The sequence below is a fragment of the Myzus persicae genome, unplaced genomic scaffold (genome assembly GCF_001856785.1).
Source record: "Myzus persicae strain clone G006 unplaced genomic scaffold, MPER_G0061.0, whole genome shotgun sequence".
NCBI lineage: Eukaryota > Metazoa > Arthropoda > Insecta > Hemiptera > Aphididae > Myzus > Myzus persicae.
The window spans coordinates 27,982-51,727 of NW_019104158.1; the positions used below are offsets into that span (position 1 = coordinate 27,982).

A 23,746-nucleotide genomic window follows, 5' to 3' on the forward strand; every position below is an offset into this window, starting at 1 on the left:
TTAAGTTGAACATTTTGAAACGCTAGCAGCTAAGACTTGAATCAAATTATGCAATTCATTATGTTTGTGACTATTGTTTAGATTTTAAAAAGAAAAAAAGGAGGCACCAACTGCCTATCTACTATTGAATTACTCCTGCTGAATAGATATTGCATATTTATTTTTAATATCAATGTTTATAGATAATATTACATTTTTGCAAGTTTAAAATATGATAGATAACATTAACAATATATTACGATTTAAAAAAATAATGGCACGTTTAAATCAAAATATATCATGATATGAACATAATATAACCGGACAAATCTCACGTCAATAATCTACACAGACACCCTCCTGACTCATCTCACTCATTCGTGTAGTATATTATAGATATATCGACTTGAAGTAATAGGTAATGTAACGTTCTAATTCGTAATCGGTAAGGAACAATTATTAATTGATTACAATTTTTAAATGATAATGTGATATTTGAATATCGCTTAACGCTTGAAGAAAATTATTACTCATTTACTTATAATAATATAAGTACCAGCCATGGTACCGGTATTGTAATGTATACATTTCACGAGAGAAATGTATTTTAAATTATATTTTATTATCTCTCACTGATACGAAAAAATTATATATTTAAATTTTAAAAAACTATCATTATATATATTATTGTTAACGACCGTTATATTACACTATTATTGCTCAAGTGTAAATCGAAAACTCGTTCTGAATACCTAGTCCAGTTGTATGTTGTGGTATTTTAAAATTGTTAAGCGCCAAAAAAAAAAACCGTTACAAGAATAAACTATACTTTAAAAAGAAAACTCAAGCTAACCACTGGAAATAAATATAATAAACAATTTTCAAAACTTAAATGATACCTATTGATTTTTGGAATAGATAATATTATGTGATAGAACAACAACAATATCAATTATCATTATTATAATATATTGCGTATTTGTGCTTAAAAAAACGATCGCTAACAGAAAATCGGTTTCTAAAATTATTTATAATCGCTCAATGTAGGACTTGAAACTGCTGCGTAAAATCATGATTACCCCAACACACACGGACATGCCTACTATAATGATACCAGGTAATCGAAATCTCAAGCGTTTCTGTCAATATATTGCATACCTAAATAGCAAAATAATTTAATTGTATAGTTAATGTTTTCTAATTTTTAATATAACTATAATTATAATATAGATAATGGAGTACATTATATCTAAAATAAAAATAAGTATAACCTAAATACAGACAGACGAATTGATTACCGGGCAATTAAGATGTGTGTATGTGAGTTTAATATTCCCTTATCGTTGTATATCAGTGAAAAATTAGAAAAAATAAGTATTTATATGAAATAAATTATGCACAAGTACAACCAAAGCCCCATCGGAATACACCAAATTTTGAAAACGATGTGTTTTAAACTTTTAACTTCTTCTCAATAATCCCCTGCTAATAGATTTTCATGTATATGAAAACTCCGGCTATGACGATGATTGATAGCATTATATAACTAATAAACTAAATCAAAAAAGAGTAAACTCACTGGTTACGTTAGCATATAATTAATTAAAATATGTCAATTAGCCAAATGTAATAACTAAAAAAAAATCTCTGTATCATACTCGACAAACGTCTAGCTTAGGGCTGCCTCAAATACAAAATAAAAATTACCACTATTAGAGTTTACTTTTTCCGACCTCTCCTAAAATCCAAGCTCAAAATTAAATTGTAAATTATTACTCCTGTAGAAGGCAATTATAATATCATGTGTTGGGTATTATCGATGGTGGTGATACCCCCTTCCCCACTATCAACTAATAAGTGCTTCATCTTACGAATGTATTGTTAACTGATATCTTATTAACCTATTGTGAAAAACGTGTGTATAGACTGTTCTTTTTTCTCCAATAAAATAAGATAAATTATCAAGTATGGACAGTATTTTGAATTTGTATTTATTTGTAATGCACGGAAAAATGAAGTGACCGTTTTGTTTTTGTCGAGGGTGTGGCTGATTCCTGTTTTGCCCGAGGACGGCAAAAGTCAAAAACCAGCCGTACTACCTAATTCATTCACAAGGGCGCCTCGTTTAATAGCCTTTTCCGGTATACGTTATTTATACCGCGTACGTCGGCGGCGAACATCGAACAGTGTTAATGCGATGTTATTCAATCGTGTGCGATTAATATAGTTACCTGTTATACATCGTAAATAAACGTGAGATACAATAAACTGAATAAAAACGTCTTTAAGCTCATAATATTATTACACGACGACCCGACGTTGTGACCTTAGTCCTCATTGACAGTATATCATACGCAATGCCACCGTAGGTATTATAGTTGTCTGTACGAGATGAAATCTGTAGGTAGTACTGTGTAATATGTACTTTACTGCCGCGAAAAGACGATTGCCTTGTGTCCCGCGCAGGAAATTTCAGTGAATTGCCGTTGAATCGAGTGTGTAATGTAGATACCTATAATATATTATTGACATCGATCTCCGACGGATTTGGCAGCAACCCGTCCAACTTGTTCTCGTACAGGATTTTTAGGTCGAACGCATATATACAAGGTGTAACAGAATATGACTTGACAAATGAAACAACTTTTGTTCTTGTCAATATTTAAAAAAAAATGTTTCATATAATTTATCAATTTTTGTTTTTTTTTTTTGAATATGCATTGAGTGGAAATGTGACAGTGGTGTCACCGATTTTCGAACATACGTTAAATAACAATCTCTTCCTCTCTCCTGACCTCAAAGATAATATAACGCTTTTCGCATCCATAACTGCAATTCAGCGATTTTCGGATGAATTGGCTGGATGTGTATAATAATTTCCAATGGTGTGTAACCTGCAAGCTCGGAGTTGTCCGATTTTTAAATCTGTTTTTCGGCGTCCACCTTTTCCAGACACTCGTATCCCGTTGGCCGTGGGGCACAATTTAAAAAACAATAATAATTTCAATAAACTTAATAGTAGGAACAGCCAAAATAATAAAAAGCTTTTAATAATCAACAAATGTAAATTTGTTTTGTATCATATGGCGAAAAGTTCCATCGTTAAAACCCGAAAAATCTAAATTGTTCTGTAGTTTAAAATTATAGTGTTGGATGGTTAAGATTTTTTGATAACGTTAGATCCATACTATTTTTTTTAAATTACACAATTATCGTGGTTATCAGCTATACATATATACCTATAGTATTCATTGAAAAAATGAACAAATGTAAAATACGGCGCTACATATCGGTGTTTTTGTGTACCTACTACCTCCTACCTATAGTTTACCGCGGGAAAATCGGTGTCAGCATATCTAAATTGGAACTCAGACGATTCGACCGGGATAACATTACAGCTTACATTACAAGTTTCATCACCTTAGGGATTGATTTATTTTTATTAAAAAAGTAGCTTTCGTTCTTTTTCATGGTCCAAATTATCTCCAAACCAAATTTCATCAAAATCGGTTCAGCGGTTTAGCCTTGAAAACGTAACAGACAGACATACTTTCGCATTTCTTATATTAAGTAAGTATGGATTAACCATACTAATATAAAAATATTCGTTATCCGCAAATCAGGACATTTTTTTAAAACGATGGAAACCGGTTTATTTGTCTGCAAATTGGGATGTTGGCGAACTGGGAAGATAAGCGAATAATTATTTTGCTCGTATTCTCGTAGTATGTTGGACACGTACAGACGTAGACGCCCACTTAGGAATTATAGGGAAACAGGTATATCGTTCACAACCTCTCAGATTGTTAATTATTAAAGTAAAATATAAATACAATATTAAACTAAGTACTTCCATCTCGGATTTACTGTAGCCACAAAATCCGCCTGCTGCAATGGCATCATTCCAGTATTCATCTGTTTCAATAAACGGCTTGCTATTTATTCACAGTTATATATTTACGACAGCGAAACGAATAAAGTAATAATGTATAATTATAATAATATGCAAACAAAAATATCAAAACTAGATATCTAACTTTATTTAGTAATCAAAAATTGACTACGTTTTATGAAAACAGCGAAATCAAGTGTACCAGACTCACTCAAATAATAATATACACATTTTACAAAAGATTAAAAAATTGGACCAAGGTTGTTGTTTTTCAAACCCAAAATATTATTATTATTTTTTTTTAATTGTAATTAAATCCCATTTCAATTCATAAGACTCATAACAAATATTTTAGCGTGAATCGTTGAGTTGAGTATATGACATATTATGTTTTATGTAGAACCGTGAAGTAACCTTGATCTGATTTCCAGTATATTGTTGTGCTGTTTAATCGTAGATATATAATAAAATATTATAGGTGAGTAACCTGTTGTAATAATTAAAATATTATTGATCTCTATTCGTTTGTTTCCGTTCGATTTTTTGACCATCGATCTCGATCATAAATTTTCGTTCTCGATTTATCGTGCGTGCAATAATCGATAACCAAACAATGTATACCTATATATTATGGATATGTCTCTATAATAAATATTTGATGGTCCAAGAGCACCAGAATATTATTGTTATTATTGTTATTGTTGTTGTTATTTATCATTATTATTATACACAAAACGTTAAAATATAAAGCTTTGTCCGAAGACAATAGCATAACATTCAAAGCTTTAAATAACCTAAAACTATAGACGTTGTGTATATGAATACACAGCTAAAGCCATTATAATGTACTATATAGACGTCTAAACGAAACCTAACCGAAAATGTTGGTTTACTACAATATTTTGAAATCTATGGAGGTATACCTACCAGATACAAATCGTTCGTTCAAGTACACTTCAAGCCGCCTACTCAATACGAAATACGACTACGGTTCAAGTGCGTAGGTACCTGTATAATTATAATATAATGTATTTCATGTGAAATAATTGTGAATTTCAGTTAACTACTAAGAAACAAGAAAAATGCCTTTAAAAAATACGACAAAACTTTTAAAAAAAAAATGCCACTTAACACATTTTATTGTTGTTTATACGTAATATTTTGTTAAATAAACACGACTGAACAGAAATCAATGTTTTGTATAATTTATACATTTACGTAACATTTTATTTTGTGTTATCATTATTGATGATAATCAAAATAAAACAGCCTATATACATATACATTATAAACTTGTCTATGTATGCACCATTTGACGAAGATTTCGTTTGCCAGACTGTTGTACATCCGCCGGCGTTATTGTATATTACATTGGTAAGAAAAACACGCATATTATGAAATTAAAATAATATAGTAAAGCAAATTTAAATAACACCTATTTAATATTTTATTTATGGAAGTCTTATCAAATTGTATCCATTCTTTTCATGCATACAAAATTTGAATTTAATATTTAATTTTTTTGATATTCTATGAAACGATTATTGCGCTTGGAAAGCTGTGTTTTGAAATACAATTTTAAAAAAATGTTTGTTTTGAAATAAAAAATAAAATGTGTATTCAAATCTGCGCCCTAAATTTATTACTCTACGATCGATGACAAAACGCGATGCCCATTAAACGGGTTATCGTAATGATATCGTTTTCTCGAGCGCAGAGATCTAGCCAAGGGCTATCGACACGTATTTATGCTAAATACCTAAGCATTAAATTGTGTACTTGTATACAGCGTTACTCGTTTACTTCGAGAAAAATTCTCAAATTCGTTTTTGTCGAATAAAACTTTGACCCAGTTGCGGGCCACTGCGCGTCCGGCGTGCACAGCGATTACTAATAATATCTCGAGAGTTGACAGAAAGTCACACGTTCACTCTGTACATAAATATTGGAAGACGTCCGGGCGAACAGCAGGTACCCATTTCATTAATAAGTTTATATGCATATTTCAAAAAATCATTATTCATTAGACACTTGCACGGTGTTACATATTATATTATATACAGTCATCGTGCGTAATATATTTCGTGTACTGCAATCAGTATAATATAAATATATAACATAATATGTGACGTGTGTATTATGACGTATACGTAATCGATTGACTGCACCAATATTCAATAACCCAAAGACCAAAAATTATGTAAAATATAATACCTATACAGAGTGATTGATCGTGAATGATCGTCTAGAATTTTTCCTTAATTAATGCTGTTATTCAAATTTGGAATTTTTAAATTTTCAGATATATGCTCAAACACAATATGTGTCCCTTTGAGGTCCGTTGTCGTCCCTGTCATCGTCGTCGTCGTTGTCAAATCAAAACTCTACGGGGCACCTACTGACTCCTTCAAGGTATTACCTAATAATTTAACCTGTGTAATTAACACGCCGTTTATACATTCGGTTGTTCAGCGTAGTCTGTATATATTGTTAGTATAATAATATTATTGCAATATAAATTATACTATAAAATGCAAATGTTGTATACGCGGTTGTTGACTTTCCAGTGTGATTAAAAACCGTATATAGGTATATTTAATATATTTGCATAACAAAAACAACAAAAATAGATGCAACATCGAGGTCAACGTCGTATTTTTCCCATGTCGGATCTTCTTGAAGTCTGCACGAGCTGCAGTAGTATCGCGTCATTTAAATATGCGTATTTTAAAATCGTATTAATTGTGCTCGAACCACGTGTCTCGACCAACTGTTCCCAAACGAGTGGTAGTTGTTTTGCGCTCAAACAAGTCGTCTCTTCGGTGTTTGCACGCCAACCATTACAGCCCGGAGCAACAGCCTCGCAGAGTCCGACGTATGTGCATATAATATTACAATATGGTCGAAGGTTGAACATACAGACTTGGAATAATGTATAAGCAGTCAGTAGGCATTTGACAAGAGCTTCGAGATTGTCTGCAGACTTAAATGGCGCCACGCTGGTTTTGAATCTATTATAAATCTTGGTGTATTCTATTACATTAAATTCATATTTGTAGACATCATTAAAAAATGCGAAGTAATTTTGACTTAACGTTTAACAATTTATATGTAAAAACAATGCAAGTACGAAAGATCAATACTTCTTTGGATAATTTGAATATTTTAATTAATTAATTAGAGACTTGACAAAATAAAAACTGAATATTGTATGCATGTATTTAAGAAATAATTATTGTTCAAAGACATATTACAATATGTTATACCTATATATTGTATGGTTTATTTTCAACTAATGTTTGAAAAACAGAATTTTTTATTTTAATAAAACAGCTGATGAAAATTTTACTAATGGAAAACGTCATTAACAAATTTAAATTTATTATTGTACCCATACATTATATTATAATGAATATCATGTAGTGTTCAAACTTGTCAGGCCTTATATTATATTTTTCGTATGAGAATTTTCGTATTGTAGGGCTTGTAGCCAAACACTTCCAATTGACATGGAATGTTCAAACTTCCAAGTTCCTCTAAACTAAATGAATGCCTACCCTGAGAATGTATATTGCATATACTACTGGAGCAAATTGTATTGGTGAACTTTCTTTTTCAGTATGAAAAATCGTTATGAACTATATGATACCTACCTAGAATAAGAGAAGAACCGTTTATATCCAATAGCTTCATCGAATAATGAATGAGAACAGAACCTTATGAAATCACTCAATTTAGATAAAATAATAAATGTTTTTGGTGGTGCAAAAAATAATTCTGTAGTTTTTTAAGCTTGTCGTTATGTTCTTGTCGACATTTTTTAAATTCAAATTTTCATGATATAATAATAAAGCTTTAGCGATTGCGCATTTTCACGTACCTATATCATTTAGACTTTTCCAGATAACTACAACATGACTTTGCTATCGACCATATACTATCGTGGCAATACACTCATGGATGTAGAATCAGCTTCGTCGTCGAAATACGAGTGCCATTCCTTACTTAGGTAGTTTTATGTGCAACTATCGTTAGTCGTCTATGAATATCATTATAAAACAGCGAGATGTAGTACTTATAAGTTGTTCACACGTTTCTCACTCTGACAAAATTATCATAATAAAACGCCGGTTCGCAGTCGTCGACCGATGTGAGTGTCGTAAAAGCACCTCAACCACATGTATGATAATATTATTGCATCGAATATTAAACTGTTTGTTAAGTTGAGCCGTTTTATTTACAGTTACCGTACAGTACCTAATACAATGGCGTCATGAACATATTATTTTAGGTGCATGGGTGGGTAATTTTGCTAGGGCAATGAAAATATATTCGTTTATTTATTATTATTAATATTGTACAGGTAATATAATTTTGGTTTTATAATTCAGTGTGATAAAATATTATCATTATGTACACAATATAGCTGACACAAATTTTACTGATTTACTACCTAGGAGTCAAAACCCATACTGTATAATTGTTGTTTGTTCTAGGGAAGATATAATAATATGCTTATTATATATATTGTATGCAATTTATCATTGGAAGACGACAATTACAGGTCACATTAGTGTTAATTAATATTGTAAGATAATTTGAATGATAAGGTATTTTATGATAAAATAAAATTATAAATTATTTTAAACGTGGGTGAGTAAGTTACTTTAATACTAATTGCCGTTATGAAAATATGAAAAAAAAAATGTTCGTGACTATACATAGATGTGATGAACTAAAAACTGTATACAGCGAGCCGTTTTCTTCTCATTATCACCATATTATAATATTATTATTACGCATTCGGAGTAATCCACTTCACTGTTCACAATCATTTTCCGAGTCAATTATTAAGTGTTCTTGAAAAGGAAACAAATTCAAAAAAAAAGTTTCAACATTGGATTCATTAGTATCTAATTCGAACTTTGCAGAAGTTTTGTTTTGCAGTGAACTAAAAACAATGTACATTTTTCTGAAAATCCAAACTCCTGTGCCTACCTACTTAAAAAATATTTATTAAAACTATGGAGAGAAACGTTTGTTCCTTTCAAAAATCGAGTACGAAAAATTAATGAAGACACGGTAAACAATGAGTCTCTCTGTATATTATTATGACGTGATGAGTGGGTGGGGCGTGCGTCTAATCCTAGATCGGTGTGTGTCGCGTCGAAAAACTGTCGAACGGCGACGGACGACAACGACGTAACAATATCAAAACGATAATAATAATAATAATAATATAATAATTCAAGTATAGTAACAATAGTGATGAATATTGCGCACGAGCAGCGTCGTTTCAATTCGCACCCCGTACGCGCGCGTGGAGTCGAGTGGCGCAAGTCTTTGGCGCACAGTCGTACAGCATAGGTACTTGGCGTGGAGTCCACGTATCGGGTCAAGGTGGACGTTATGCAGTGCAACAATATCGAGTTCATATAATAATATTATATTATAATTATACTCCTTAAACGTGGAGGCGACCTCGCCGCCGAGGCGTGCGCATACGGTACAGCCGCGAGAGGCGCTATGCGGTACCCACAACACACTAAACACTCGACGACGGAGTAGTAGGTACGCCGTGCAAGCCCAGTGGCGTAACTGGATGCGAAACTATAGGGGAGGGGGAAATAATTTATTCACCAAAATCGAAACCATAACCTAATTGTTTGTTTTTACGCAAGTCTTAAAAATTATTTTATGGCTGAAAACAAAACGCATTTACGTATCCGATATCGTTAAATAACATTAAGTAGGTAGGTAGGTACCTACATGAAAATAAAGGTTGCCATTACTAGTTTGGAAAAAAAAAATGTGACGATAATCTTGCAAGTAATTCATAAAATTATTTTATTGGGTTTTTTTTTTTTTTTTTGTAACCCAAATAATGCAACAAGAGAAACGTGAAATAAAATATGCAAAGTAGATACTTTATTCAATGATTTGAGGAATAAAATATTTTTACCTTAAAAATGTTTCTTGAATACATACATTATTTATTTTAAAAGCTTTAAGGACTTTTATTATTGTCATTTCTGCCATTTCTGGGGGGGGGGGGCAAACTATTCCTTTGCAACCCTCAAAAAAATATCAGGAGGCAAGTACCCCCTTACCTCCTCACAATAACCCCATCGTAGTGAATCTATATAACACTAATACATAACTAATAATAACTAATAAACATAAGTAATGCTCTCACCTGTGACGAATCAGACGACCGCCGATAACAAACGTCCCTAAAAACGAAAAACGGACCCAGTGTACAGAAATAGCTATATGCACCAAATATTTAATATTACAAACTTAGGATGAGGGCTTACATAACAGAACTTATAAGAGAAAACTTTTATTTTGTTTTTTTCTTTGGAATTTTTATAGGATTTTTTAATCTTTGAGTTTACATCATTTTTCGTATATTATATGAAAGTTGATAAAATTTGATAACAAATTACCAAAAATTACGCCACCGAAAAGAAAAAGAATTAAATGAGTGTTATTTATTTTTCTTCGTCATATTATTTTTATTAACGATGTTTTTTTTACCTATGTGCCTAACAAAAGAGGTGGTGGCTGCACAACGAACTGACAAACGAAATCTTCGACACGTGCAGGCATATATATATAGATTGGTGGTGATTTTATTTACAACCTGCGTGAATCGTGATAACGCTAAATTACGCAAATTTAAATAATGCAAATTGATTTTTATTTAACATTAGGTATGTAAAAAACAATTCTTAAAAGTTTTGTAACATTTATTAGGGCATAAAGTCGGATATTTTAAAAACATTTTTCCTGTTTCTCATAGGAAGTTAAAATTCGCATAGTGAATATAATATAATCACGATAATTTAGGTATAGGTACATCTGAAACAAATATAGACAAGGCTGGAGAAAGTGCAGAGGATTGGGCTGAAAAATGTCCAAATAAAATTAAAATATCCAATGGTGGTGAAAATTTCCGGAGAAAATAAAACGCTTAACTACGGAAAGAATAGATGTAGAAATTAAAACGGACAATAGAGTGCCCACAATATTATAAGATATGCGACGATGTCGATTATAAAATGTCGATCGATTATGAACACGGTTATCAACACCTATCGTGACGTACTGACGTGTAGAAGTAGTCGTATATTATCGATGTGTTATATATTAGTTACTAATAATTAGTATTGCCTGTATCACGGTTATCCTAACAACTATGTTATTATATTGTTGTAATGTCATTATATTTTATGCCACACATACTCACACACACACACACACTCACACACACACATACACACTGTTTTTAAATTTGAAGCGTCGTCATATGTGTGCATACTAATAGCTATTAATATGCATATGGCATAATATTATTATACAATATTATTAGTTGGAGCGGACAAAGGCAAGACCGGTGAAAACAAAAGAAATAAAAAAATTTTAAAAAAAAACACTCGAAACGGAATAAAATTTATCCACTGGCAAGGTCAAGTTTGTTCAAAGAAGAAAACGTGTTTTATTTAAGATTTTTTTGTTGACGTCACATAAACAGGGGGGCTTAGCTATACATTATTTCGATACCAGAAAATCAAATGCCTATCTGTAAATAAATAGAAATTGAATAAAACAATATTGATTAAATTGTAATTTTATATTTTTACATAAAAAATTAAAACTATTTTATTTTATTCTACAAAAATATCAAAATTAACTTTAAAAAGTTTGGGGAAAGAAACAATTTTAAAGTTTGTTTAAAATTACCTAAGGCATTAAAAAGGGTTTCGTTTTAACTAAAAAATTGAGTTTTTTTCCCCTTAAAAAAAGTGACAGATATGACCGCTGTAATAATGAACGAATGGTTATACAAGACAAATCAAATTATCGTGACTAGAAAATGTCAGATTATAACTTTAAATAATATACCTGTAGAATATAACAATGTCAAAAGTCCGACGTAGAGAAGTTAGATATTATGTTAGGTTAAGTTTTTTTCGTTTGTAATATATTGCTATATTGTTATATTGTTATCTAATGTGACTTTTAAAAAGAATTTCAATAGCATTTCAGAGCGTTGTCATAATATATTATATGGGTCAATTTATAAAAAATATTAACATTGAATTGGGGTTATTCTAAAAAATCATTAACACCTATAATCATTAGTCAAAAGCGTGGATAAAATATGTTACCTATACATATAAATATTTTCGCATGTAGCTGACATGGCTAAACAGTACAATAGTACATTGAAAATATAGGTCATCAATAGTATAAAGCCCGGATATTCACAAATTTACATAGATCGTCTTCTTTTATATATATATACATAATATATATGTAAGTTGATTAAAACTGAATGATATAGTTTATTAAAATATATTTAGAATATATTTAGCTATCGAATTTAAATACAAAAGTTGTCATTGATTTATTGTCTGCATTGTCAATAAATGCTTAACCGACTTTTGCTACAATCATTTGACTTTGAACTAGACTTTGGATTTACTAATATGCCCATGTACCTAATACATTTGTTGCGCAGTAATTTTTTATACATAAGTATCATGTGTGTAAGTACTAAATTATAATAATATTATATGGGACTCGTCTTACAGAGAGTTTTAAAAATTCAATACAAAATTCTTGTTCGAAACGTAATAATTATAACTCATAAAGTCTGAAGTCAATTTTAAATTACCATAATATTTTTAATCACATATCTTTAAGTAAAATATTGGAATATTTCAATGCCATATTTATAGTACTAATCATACCATATATTTTTTATTAATTAGAAGATTTAGGTTAAAGAAAATATTTTTTTTATGATAGTATACATAATTATTCGTTCAAATGTGAATATGAACCATTTTTTTTAAACATAATTTAAACACAAACCTGTTTTTTACAGCCCTTATATAGTAATAATTGTTCAATACAGTTTATTATTTATGGAAAACATGATAGTCTTTGTATAATATCATAAATTCATAATATGTGTTGTGTGTTAAATTTGTCGTATAAACTATAATTTATTATTATTACCTGTATAATTTACACGTCTAATTGAACGGAACGGTTATGTTATGTTATGCTTTTAACGTTTTTTAGCAGTATAATGTACGAATATAGGTAATTCCATGTCTGTTTAAGGCGTTAAGGTTATAAATATTGTTATTACTTATTTATTAATATGTTGTTATTCTTGCACTATGAATTCAAATGCTGTTGGTGGTTGACAGTCTTAGAATTGAGATGAGAGGACTTCTGATTTTTAAACGACCTATGATGAGATATTAGAAGATAGTGTGATGGTTTTATTTTCAATCAGAAACCTCCAGCTGTCAAAAAAGCTCGAAAAAGTTTCAATCAACCTAATTCACAGGTCGGAAATTCAACAAGCAGTTTCTAAACAACTCCTGCTGTTTATCACATTTGCCCTAATCTCTAATACTTAGAAAATATATTGTTATTGTTTAGTAATTATTATAAATATTATTGTCACTATTATACATATTACATTCGCTCTGGATAATATTTAAAGATGAATTAGTTAAGAAACATCATTATTAAATTATTCTTGTGTAATACTATTATTATTATGTGTATTACTGCATAATTTAATAATATATGGTGTTCGTCTGTGGTGAAACCGTGGATAGATGAGATTCGTATTCGACGTTTCGATATCATTACAATATTTATGCAATTGAGGTTATTACCTATGTTTAGAATAACGTATAATTTATTGGTGTAGTACATAGTCGTACCTACATAGTCCTACACTCGTATTATCTATATAATAATATATTAAATTTGTTTTGTTTTTACAATTTGTATAATATTCAATTTTCTAATCTACAGCTCGTTTGTACATTACACACTTATCGTGTTGGACGAATAAAAATTAAAACCTAGACGACAGTATATTATTCATTAATAATTTTATCACGTGGCTCAAACCGGTAATAAATTAGTGGACCATGGTCAACCAATGTAAAATGTAATTTTATAATATCTCCGGACAAGCTATAAAGGTAGGTAGGTATACTATATACAATGTTACGAAATTGTCTGTTTTTATATTTATAAAAAACCTGGATTTTCGTCGATATATTTTTTATGTAGGTACCTACCTCTAGACATCGAATGTCTTAAAATAATATGTCTATATTCAAACCTGCCTTGTTAAACTATAGACCTAGTAATGCGGTTTTCAAGGTTTGTTTATGAAATAAAATCTACTACGGTATCAAGCGTGTTTTTTAATATTGAGCCAATATAGTACAGTAGTAAAATATAATATAGTAATACTTATTTTGGACAGGCGAATATTGTCAAATAGATACGCAATAATAATATTTTAAGTCACTTGTAGTCGTTTTTACGTTTAATACGCAATAATAATGATAAGTAGTTTGTACTTTTTTTAAAATTTGAAAGCCTGATGACCGTTTATGACTGGGTCGGAATGATGTGACTGTACCCATAGGTATTTTCTACCGGACAGTATTGCAATATTGAAAGATGCTGTAATATATCTAATATAACGTTTCGATATTGCGCGAAAAGCTGATCATAATAATATTATAGATTCTCATTTCGACAATTACAAAATCCCACGTGAAATCCTCTGCAGTATCAAAGATCTCCGAAGGTCGCGAACAACAATAATTGTTAAGTGGGATTCGGGTGATGCGCGCATTCACTTTCTATAATATCAACAACACTGTTACAGGTCACTGACCAAGTCAACGTTAAAAGTTTAAAAAAAATATATTTTAATGTGGCTGGGTGAAATGTCTTAATTTGATAGTAAGTAGAGAATGGCAGTAAAGTACTTAATTAGAACATGTTCACAAGATATTTATTAATGTATATTGTTATTATAATCTGAACATGAAATTAGAGAACCTTAGTTTTCTATACATGACAGATTCCACCGTTTCGATTATATTGAACGGTTCGGAGTAAAAAAAAAATTAAAATGAAACGCTTTTTCAGAGTAAAAAAAAATATAACAATATAACACACATAATTATTATTGTTTGGTTATTTATTATCATTGTTTAGATAACGTGAGAGAAACCAATTAACTTTTTTTTTGTCACGTTACACACGATTCAATAATTACGGTCGATCGATTGTTTGCCAATTCAGGCTTAAAAAGAAAATCCACTACAGGTACTTGCTCATTATGCCACCTTCCTAATTCAAATTATACATTTTGACTATAGAGACCACACCGAATCAGATTAGTCCGCCACGCGTTTATGCAATATTTCACCGTAGTAAATCTTAACAATAATTATTGATATCATGTCATAATAAAATATTACACTCGACTACGTGGTTATTATAATATTAATTATTATAATGTGTTGTCATAATATGATGTAAAATTGTTTTTTCCTTTAAAACTACGAGCACGTGCACATAACGATAATAGTTAATACATTATACTTATAAATCATAGTAAACCATTGGCGTTTATTATATTATAGTCGAGCGAGATGTTTTCATTAAATATCATTTGCCGGAGGTGTCGATGCACCAGTACCTATTATATAGGACATTAGGACGTACGATTTATGATAATAGACATAATAGTCTTGAACCGGACAGAAGCTCGTACTAATCGTCTACGATTATGCTCGTCTGTGATCTATTACAATAATAATAATAATAATAATAATGGTAATATTATTACGAATCCGTTACTCGCGTTTACCATTCTCGCTCGGTATGCATTAGACATTTACACGATAATAGTAATTATTAATTGGGTATATTATGTTCGCACCTATATGATTAATTTGTATTCGCCCAAAGTGTACAACACCACGTTCTAAGTACTTTATACGAAAATTCGATAAAAAAAATTGTACTCACCTAAACGATATTAGACGCCGATCGGGTTCCGACGGTGGTGCGTGCGGGTAGGTTCCACGTTGACGTCGACGTCTGACTGCAATATTTTTCACCTCAAACCGAACACTTAAACTTCAGCAGGGTGAAAACGGACACGATTAGTGAGTTATACTTAATTGTTATTGCCGGTAGTTCGGTCGCGCGTCCGCCGTACGATTACCACGGTCGTCGTCAGCACGCGAGTATTTGGGTAACAGCGGACCTTCCGGTCGCCCTACCCTACCGGTTGCGAATTGAAACCGGTGGGGGCGGCGGCGCGGCGCGAAAACCGGAATGCCGGCTCGATGGGTGGAAGAGAGGTGGTGGTGGTGGTGGGGGAAGGGGAACGAGTCGGGGAGGAAAAACGAATAAAATGGTAAAAATAAATAGATCCGTTTACAAACAATACAATCGTTTGATGACGTCCTTAATTACTATTCAAAAATAATTGAAAGTTTAAAGTTTAAACTTTTCTTCAAAATTGATGAAAACTTGAAAAAACGCAAATAATTGTTTTGTAGTTAAAAACTAGATAGTTGAATGGTCAAGATTTTTTCATAATGTAACATCTATATAATTTGTTTCAACGGTACATGGTTATCAGCTATGCACGATTTTAGTATGACATTGTATCTATTTATTGTAAAAATCAACAAGTTTAAAATATGATGATTTATCTCTAGGTTTAAGTGTAAATACCTCAGTTGTGGGCAAATCTGAGTCAGTGTACCTCATTTTGTGATTTGTGAACTAATTCAACGGAAATGGACAATCCACTCAAAAACTATTTTCTAAACCTTCCTTATATATATATCTGAAACTTTCGTCAAAATCAATCAAGTAGTTTTTAAGGGAACGCTTAAAGCTACCAGCATAAGGACCATTTCCTTTATCGTTCTACATTTGAATCATAAACAATAAATTAAATATTACTATATTTTTAAATCAACTAAAACATCATAATTTCACTTTGTTCAGATTTTTTTTATGCTACTTAAAAATGTCTCGTGGTGGTACAAACTTCTATTTTTCAACTGAGAATATCTCTTTTTCACTATACATTTTTCAGTGAATGATTTGATATTTATATTCTACTTAATCAAAACTTCAAACGAGTAGTTTTCAGTTATTAAATAGTTTATGCAAAGAATAATAGTCCCTATACTTGGTTTTATAAAAATATAAAATATGTGTACTATTGGGTATAATGTTTATTATTTTTTGACCATTTTTACAAATTACAAATGTTGATAGGTTAATATTAATTGGTGATGACTAAAATTTTCAAACCACCATTTTCCAACTCGTTATCACAGACTTAGTACACAAAGTTAAATTACTCAAATATTACTAGTTGGAATTTTGATTTTGATTCAGAAAAATTATCCACTGAATAATATACATTAGAAAATGAGTGTTCTCTTTTGGAAACCAGAAATCTGTATCTTCACAGAACACTATTAAAGTAGTAAAAAAACCGCGAGAATTCGAAAATATGGTGTGTTGGTCTATTTAAAAATTCCAAAAATTTGATTTTTAATAACTGTATTCCAAAAAAAAGGTAGTGATAATGCTTGGTGAATCACTCAGTATAACAATTTTTTTTTGTAGGTTACTAATAGGCAATGGCTATCCTACATATGAAAACCAAAAATGATTCAATTTTCGTAAGCCAAAACCACATTCTTAGGGTCGGAAAAAGGAAGCTATATCTAAGAAATCTATTGATCTAATTTTTAATGAAATCGGTCCACCCATTTCTGAGATTAGCTCCATTCAAACAAACTCATAATATTGTAATAGTATAGAATATTGATTTCAATATTATATTATATGATAATATCGTCACCTCGTCGTCAATTTGATTCATAACCACTGATTTGAATATAATGACCTACAAACGGTGACGAAAACAAAAAAAAAAAGGCCGGACAAGTATTATAATGATATTATGAGAGACATGTAATTACGGGCGACCTTGAATAATACTTGGATAATTACTCATAATATTAATTTGATTTGAATTCAATATTATTCTCATTAAATTAGAGCACCGGTGCAGACGTCCGCGATCGTTAAGATTCATCTTTTATGACGTGTTCATTAAATTTGTCATTTATTGGTAATCATTTTACAATTGATTTGCTGCATGTTAAATCAATAATTCAAAAAGGTATTTAGGAGTTAGCGAACGCTTGACATAACTATGTATGTCACAATTAGTATAATATTATATTATTTGCAACACAATTAATTCCAGTTAAATTGAGTGAAGTGAACACAATATGATCATCAATTCAAAATTTAATAATAACCAAATAATAAATTTAACTCACTCTAAACTTAAAAATATTAACTCTATGAAGCTCGATTTAAAAAAAGTTAATCAACTTTTTTTAGTTTGTACGTGGATCACTTAAAGAGTATTTTTTGGCTTTGTATATTTATAGTATTATTTTATCAAGAAACTTGTCAAAAATTATAGTATTAAATATTATTTTAACAGTGTATACAGTAATTAAATAATGTATAACATAGTAAAATCATTAAAACCTAAAATTTCAAAAACATTTTTAAATTTTAACTTGGTGGATTTTAGAATCAAAATTTCCAAAATAATAAAAACAATCTATTTAATTTTTCAGTTTCACGGGTTAATTTATCAGTTGAAAGTTTATAAATTTTTTTTTTGACTTTTTACAAGAAACAATATCAAAACAAATTTTATTTCGCTATATTATCGAAAATATGAATTGCGTCTATTTAACAAATGTATTCTTTTTTCAACAACACACATAATAATTATAATGGAAAACGGCTACGATATTATCATTATATTTTTATTATTTATAATATTTTTCCAACTATTACCAAGACTCATCTATTAAGTAGGTATGTTCTTCAAACATTATAATGCTAGTTTTAAATAAATTAACCTTCTGTTTTAGGAATAGCCATATATGTAAGTACAAATAAAACAAATAACACCATTTTGTGTACACAATGTCACAAACACCGCATTAAACTGTTAATAATAATTATTAATTTATTCCACTACCTAGGTATATTACGCGTGACCACGTGTGGTAATAATATTATTTTGATTTCCTACTAACGCAAGAAAGCGACAGCGGCTGCCTTCTAGCTAAAAAATAGTTTAAGATGACCTTAAAAGTTTTAAATGTCCATTAGCGGACATGAAAAAATCCAGTGAAATGTGAAAAAAATGGCAGAAAAAATGTTTAAATAAGTAGTGCGTAATATCAGTAATCACCATTCGTTTTCAAGCAATTGAAAATTATTTTGTGAACTGTTTATTTGTTCTGATAGAATTAATAATAATTGACTGAAAATTATTAGTTACATTAATTATCGTTTTCTATACTGAATTTTTTTGTCGATCTAAATATAATTTAATCCACTTGCAGCTAACTAGAAACCTGCAAACTTGTTCTTGAAATACATGCTTACTTGCCTCTAACTTCAGTTCAACAACCTCTTGTTCACCTTTATCATATAAGTGCAGTAATAATAAATAATAATATACTGTTATACAAAAAATATATTCTCGACTTACATTTACAGGTACAAATGAAGAATTGTAATAATATTTTTTTAACCTAACTTAATTACTTTGCATATTTATTATACGGCCATATAATATATATTATATATATTATAGTATTAACAAATTTTTTGTCGATTAAAGATGGATGTAAAAAAATCATCGATAAAAAAAGCTGTTAAGTGGATGTCACTCTGCTGAGCAGTAAGTTACAAGTGGGTCACTGTGATGGATGGTGTTAAATTTGAATTCAATGGTATAAAAAATTGTATACGAAAAACGACCTGAGCGAAGACCGTCTGTCAGCCTTTAATATTACTTACTTATATAATTTATTTGATGATGTTATTGTGATTAAAGTAATTAATTTTACTTTTAAGCATTAGTACAACAGTAGGTTAAATTAATTTTTACCAAAAAATTATATTTTAAAAGTCACTGTGCATATAAAATGTAATATAATATACTCTAAGAGTTTCAAGTTCTCACGAATAATATTTTCAAATTACAACAAAACAACTTAAATCATTATGCTCGGTTATTTAATATGTAATTTTTTCCAAATTTGAACATAAAATAACTAGAAAATAACTACATTTATGTATTTTTTGTTTTTTAATTACATAATTAACTGTTTGTGTACAACTTTATTATTTTAAATTTGTGGTTCTTACTTATAAAAGTTGAACATTTAAACCACAAAAATAATTTGTTGGTTATCAATTTGATACATTTTGTTAATGAATTGTTTAACATCTATTGTAAATTGCAATAATATTTCAGAAGCCTTGTATTAAATGTTAATGCTTTTTGACCCAATAAAAAAAAAAAAAAAAAAACCTTTCTTTATAACAGAATCGCTTGAGACCGAAAATGTTTGACATTATAAAGAGTGTGTTTGCTTTTCCTGGCACTTTCGAAAATTTCTGGGAATTTTTCATTTTGACCTCCTATATGCGCCAACTAAATTCACTTTCCCATCAGAAACGATACTGAAGTTGAAAATCGAAGCATTATTTCGACTACTTATTGTGTACACAGACACAAATAAAAAAAAGATAAACACATATCAATTTAAAATCAATACATTTATCACTCTGCTCAGAATCTAAAATGATTACCAACAACAAAATACGAAAGATATTATATTATTAATGTTTTGTCTTAACAGATAAAAATGCACAGATATGAGTGTTATAATCTACACAATTTGTAGTTTATATTTTAATTATATTATTATTATGGTGGCATTATCGTATTCACGGCGTGCACAGTTGGGATACCAATATTGAATATTATACCTCTGGGTACTGTTCACTTTTACTTGCGTTACTTACAATTGACTATGAGTGCTTTATTGTTTCACTTTTATAAATATAATATACCGGGTAATTCATTTAACGTATACCACTATAAATAATTATTTATATTCAACAACTATATTAACGTTTCCCAAAATATTATTTTTACATTATTTTAAGTCGTTAAAAACATAATTTTTCCATCAAATAAAATATAATTTTACTAATTTCACCTTTATCATTTGTTCAAAGGCAACACGCATTTTAATCCCTTATTCCGAAGCAGAATATTTTAATTGAGTCTTTTGATTTTTATAAATCAGCATAATATTCTGCTTTGGAGTAAAGAATTAAAAATGCATGTATTCGTTAAAAAAGTAAAGCGTTTAAAAATGATGACGATAACAATATAGTAAAAATATACTAATTTTTTTTTCAAAAAATGTCGTTTTTAATGGCTTAAAATTATGTAAGCGAAGTATTTTCAAAAACTTTAGTATTTTCTAAAATAATGAGTGTCTCGCGCTAATAATGATCACCCACGATCACAGTGAAAACAAAGGTAAACAGTGAATACAAAAACGACGTTGTTCAATTTAATTATTTATATTATTGTCGGCGTGTGACGCCTATATCTATATATTAATGATCGAACACGCGTCTAAGCAAGAACATCTATTGTTATCGATGTTATAACGATTATTCTGATGCCATTTTCATGGACTAAAACTGCAGTGGCAGTGTAGCACTGTGGTAGACTGTCCCCTGCAAGAGATTATGACGTAAGTCGAACCTAATTGTACTGCAGTAGTGACGATCACCCGATTATTGTGTTTCACTTAGTTTTAATATATACAACTAAATGCCTATACATCATGCTTTAGTTAGTCTTGTTAATATAAGTACTTCGTGGTAATTACTCAAAATATGTATTTTAAACACTTTTTCAAAAGTATTTGTATTTAAAATAAAATAATAGTTTTCAAAAATACTTGTTCTTTCGTGTATTTGATTATGTATTTTAGATTCTGAACATGGTGATGAATGTACTGTATTTACATAGATGTGTTTTTTTTTCTGTCTGCAGACATGTCATCAACATTTGGGGCAGTAAAAATGGCCTGATTTTTGGACATCAGCATTTTTTCTGATAGAAAAGTGAATCTAGTTTGTGCTCTTGAGAGAAAAAATTGAAAATGCCAGTTTTTTTCAATAGCGTCGGGAACAACAAAAAGGTCCACCTTTTTAATTATTCAATTTGATTATTTATACAAGTATACCACGATGATACAACTTCTCCTCTCAGATTCGTTTTTAGTATGCTATGATTCATCATAGAATTCAAATATAATACATTTCAATGACATGCTCGACAACCCGGTATTGTTTTACAACACAGTGGTACCCACTTGTCCGTTTGTTTTTATATTTGTATTAAATTTTAGATTCGATCACGTACAAAGTAAAAAAAAACAAACTCATTTGCCTACAACTTAAAAATAATAGTAAAATATTTTCAAAGAAATTTTATCAAGTTAAATGTGTAATGTGTAGGTACATAACCTATACGTAGCTCCGAAATTTGAATTTTAGTTATTTTCGATGGTGGACAATTATTATTATACTCATAAACAATATTTCCTTTCACTTTTTATAAGGCACAGGGCTTCCTGTCTAATCATTTTCTGCGGGTGTTATAGACTGATGTGTTTAAAAATAGTATTTGAGCATATTAATTTAGCATAGCTTCTGAAGCAAGCCATTATTCAACTACTGTGCCAATTAAATAAAAAAAAAAAATGAAATTTAAACATACATTTTACAAATAAGTCATTAAAATAATTTTAGCTATTTATTTATTCTTTGTAGGTGTGCGTTTACATTAAAAATGTTAAAAGATCAATTTTCGTAGATTTTTAATCAGAATATTATACCTACTTTTTGGGTATACCTAATGTTGTAAGTACAATTTCTAAGGTTATTAGAAGTTCGTTAATGCTGTTTAGTTTAATATAAATGGATGATTGAATATCTAATAGAGCTATTGTGAAGTGATGTATATTTGGATGTGTGATCTCAAAGGATCGAGTTAAATGTGAATGAAGCGACTCTCATGCATTCGTAGTTAAATTGAATTCACCACTACATTGAGTCCAAATATTCGGTAGAAATAATGCTTCTTCTATATGATGTAGGTTCATTTTACTATGGTGGGGATGAGGGGCCCCCAAAGTTATTTTGGACATTAGTTTTCTATCATTCTGGCCCCCGTAACTCTTAAATCCTAGTTACGCCCATACCAACGGGCTACGACGAGTAAAACGATATAGTTAATCGAATCTATATACAATCAATACGATCAAATATTAAGATACGTAAATGTACTGTATTCATATCATTGTATCATATGACATCCAAACAAATTACACGGACAGTACCTGAGTATACAACAATTTACGGATCATGAACACTCCACGTCGTTATTTGTTTTATAATTTCGATTAGAATTTTATAATTTATTATGGTAAGTTGAAGCAACCAGAAACCGATTAATATTTATAATATTGGGCTCTGATTTATAATTTAAATACAAATTGTATTTATTTTTTTTAACGTTACAAAACATTGATGGAAAGAACTTTAAAAATGAAACTTTTTTTACAATATCCAGAATTGTTAGGTCATTTTTTAAACTTTCAGTACATTTTTCTTATATTTTATAAGCATAGATAAAATTTGTTAACAATTTACCATAAACTATACACCACTAAAAATAAAAATAAATTCAGTACTTACCTAGATGTTGTTTATTTTGTTACATCATATTATTTTAATTAACTATGATTTTACCTAGGTACCAGACAAAAGCATAGCTTTAGCAACAGTCTGATAAACGGAATCTCCGTCACGTGCAAGCGTGATACGTATATACGAGGATTATGTACGAGTATATAGGTAGATAGGTTTTATTTACGACTTACATCAATCGATATCACATCAAATTATGTAAATTTAAATAACATTAGTTACTAATAGAAGGTATTTTTCTTGTTTTTTAGGACATTACAATTTAGTATCCACGTCTTAATTATGAATCAGTGAGAACATAACAGT

The 23,746-nt window shown here is 29.8% G+C and overlaps 1 protein-coding gene across 1 annotated transcript in view; it reads right to left on the minus strand.

Annotated features, from left to right (window-relative positions):
* LOC111039465 (elongation of very long chain fatty acids protein AAEL008004-like) overlaps positions 1-15,969 on the minus strand; it is a 32,616-nt gene extending 16,647 nt beyond the window's left edge. Inside the window, exon 1 of the mRNA XM_022323002.1 lies at positions 15,749-15,969. The gene's annotated coding sequence lies outside the window, so the exon portion shown is untranslated. The remainder of the gene's footprint in view (positions 1-15,748) is intronic.
* Positions 15,970-23,746: the final 7,777 nt, after the last annotated feature.